Source organism: Canis lupus, chromosome 12, assembly GCF_011100685.1.
Source record: "Canis lupus familiaris isolate Mischka breed German Shepherd chromosome 12, alternate assembly UU_Cfam_GSD_1.0, whole genome shotgun sequence".
Taxonomy (NCBI): domain Eukaryota; kingdom Metazoa; phylum Chordata; class Mammalia; order Carnivora; family Canidae; genus Canis; species Canis lupus.
Window position 1 is genome coordinate 39,699,222 of NC_049233.1, and position 3,307 is coordinate 39,702,528.

The window sequence follows — 3,307 nt, forward strand, 5'->3', positions numbered from 1 at the left end:
AAAATTCCAGATCATTACATTGTTGTGGTGAATTTAGCCAAATGTCCATAATAATAAGGTAAGATCATATGTATATGGCTATAAATAATAAAAATAATGAGAATAATAAATGTTTTTTAGAGTTTTGATTTTAATTAAAGAGTTAAATAAAGAGGCATTTTAGATAATGCTGCTGTTAATATCCATATTTTCACATAGCAGCTATAACTATAACTACCATAAATATTTTTTTACAAATTTAGGACTAAAAAAATCTGGTTTATGAAAGTAAGTTTATTACAAGGATGAGAAAACAACTCCACCTGGCACCCTTGTCTATATTGTTCAGGAAAATTTCTTCCACAAAGAACCTGATTAAATACTTGATATTGCTCTTATAAAAGCAGTTTTCATTCTAGACTATTCAGAGATTAGGTTATATACTGAACCAAGAAATTTCATTTTTTTAAATCCTAATATGCATAAAAACTAAACTTTAGGCTATTCTGGGCATGGGCTTCATTTGTTCAGGATAATTATTTCTCCATGATACAGACATGTATGGATATACAGATCATGTACATATACAGCCCTAAAGAAAAAGAATAAATAACTGCAAAAGATGATTTTTGAAAAATCATTATTCAGCTTTTTAAAAATGCAAATGAAAAATCTGTCTCAATAACAGCCAAATGGCAGTGAATCTTAAATATCAATTTTTTAATATGTCAAAGTGACTTTCATTATTTCTTCTTAGTACATAAAAGCCATTCTACAGAGAGCTTTGTTCTTATATTTTGTATTCTGTATTATAATAAAATAAGAAAAAATTTCATCTCTGTCTCTTACATACAAATAATCCTTTTTTTTTTTTTGTTTTTTTTTTGTATCTGATTCTAAAATGAGGCAATTCCTTAAATGAAACATATGAATTATAAACTGATAGAAAATGCACAGAGAGTAATACAGAGAAAAATGGAGAAGACTATACGTGAGCTGAGGAAAAAATATTCTGACGTGAAATAGCCACAAAACAGAGACATAGAAAAATAGAAACATGATTTGGATACTTATCTTAGTTCTTCATTCCCGTATATCTCACAAGTTTAGGGCAGGAAAGCTCCTAAACCTGAGAATGTAAAAAGAAAGTCCTAAAAGTTGCATTCACAATCTTTTAAAATAAAAGTGGAAGAAGTTGCGCACAGTGCATTTCAAAATAGAAATTATGACACAGACAGTAAAAAGTGATAACCAGAGGAAAAGAAAACATCTTAAAATCAAAAGCTAATTACTCAGTATCTAAGTTTATGAGCAGGAATATAGCTTGCTAGGATTTTTCAAGTTAATTTAAAAAACACGTTTAAGTGTTTTCGCTTAAATTAGCTAATAATTTTAATGAATTAAACAATTCAGAAAATTAGCTAATAATTTATCTATTTTCATGTTAACCCGCAAACAACATGTTGTTGGAATATATCCAATTGTAACTTAGTTCTGGTATAATTGTTGTCATTACTGATTAGAAAGGAAAAAGTGACTTAAAAAATCCCTAAGCAATAATGCCTAAACAATTACTTGTAAACTACCAGTGCCACTCATGAAAACTGCACATATATCAGAATATCTCCAGATTTGAAAGCAGATGAATCTTAAGAATTTAAATCACCTTCTAAGATGAATTTTACAAAGTAATCAAACTAGCCTCTGACTTCCAGATAAAGGTTCCTGAATAAAAACATGCATTATTTTTACTTCCTCCTAAAACTTGATTAAAACTTCAGTGGAAGTCTTTGGAGCTCTTTGAGGAAGATGCAGTTGCAGGTCCAGGGGAGCTCTGGGCACCAGCCTCCTACTCCTAACTCACCACTGTTCACTCTCCCTTAGGAACAAATGGGTCAGGAAACTGTGCAGCAGCCATGGCTTTCAAAGACATCGGGAAAACACTCGTGGAACCAGAGGTGGTGTTTCACCAAATCAGAATTACTCTAGCCAGTCGCAGCCTAAAATCTTTGAAGTTACATGCTGACTTGATCAGAGGAGCAAAGGAGAAGAATTTCAAAGTGAAAGGACCAGTTTGGATGCCTACTAAGATTCTGAGAATCATTGCAAGAAAAAGATCCTTGTGGTGAAGGTTCTAAGACTTAGGATTGTTTTCAGATAAGTATCCATAATCGACTCACTGATTTGCACAGTCCTTCTGAGATTGTTAAACAGATTACGTCCATCAGTATTTGAGCCAGGAGTCGAGGTTGAAGTCACCATTGCAGATGCTTAAATCAACCTTTTAAATTAGTTATCACTTGTTAAAAAAGAAAAGTATTTCAATGAAAGTCTCTTAAGATATAAACCCACTAAGGGATCCCTGGGTGGTGCAGCAGTTTGGCGCCTGCCTTTGGCCCAGGGCGCGATCCTGGAGACCTGGGATCGAGTCCCACATCGGGCTCCCGGTGCCTGGAGCCTGCTTCTCCCTCTGCCTGTGTCTCTGCCTCTCTCTCTCTCTCTCTCTGTGACTATCATAAATAAATAAAAATTAAAAAATAAATAAACCCACTAAAACATATTGAGAGAGGAAAACAGCAACTAATTTAAAAGCTGGAAGGCGAATGGACAGTTAACTTAGCACATTGAGAAAGGTGAATCTTAAACCCATAGTATAAAAAGTCAAGAAGCAATCTCATTTAAACATAGAGACCTAAATACCTAAGGAATTGGTAGAGTAATATTTTTTAGAAATGGATTAAATGAGCACTAAAAGCATAAGATTTGTTGAAAACTTAAACAGCATTAAGACTTAGCTCTCCTTCTCCATTCCAAAGTCTATAGGTTACCATTTCTCTCTTAAACTAGCAGAAAACTACAAATATATTTTTGACAGCTTTACTGAGATAAATTCATATATCATAAAATGTACCCATTTAAAGTATAATTCAGTGGTTTATAATATATTCATAATATATTCATAGTTGTGCAACTGTCATCATAACTTTAGATCACTCTTATTACCCCAAAAAGAAACTCAATACCCATTAGCCATCACCCTCCAATCCCCCTTCCTTCCAGCTCTAAGAAATCACTAATCAAATTAATTAGAATACATTAAATTTTAAGGTAATTAACATCTAATTAATTAATTAAGATTAATCAAAAATTTATCTCTGGATTTATCTAATATGGACATTTAGTATAAATTGATTAATTCACTGTGTCCTTTTATAAACTTCTTTCACTTGGTATGTTTTAAGGTCATCTATGTTGGAGCATGTGGCAGTATTGTCCTTTGTATTGTCAAATAGTACTCCATTGTACATATATATCACATCTTATTTAC

At 32.4% G+C, this 3,307-nt stretch overlaps 1 pseudogene; it reads left to right on the top strand.

Moving 5' to 3' along the window:
* Positions 1–1,868: 1,868 nt before the first annotated feature.
* Positions 1,869–2,254, top strand: LOC100855752 (annotated as a pseudogene).
* Positions 2,255–3,307: the final 1,053 nt, after the last annotated feature.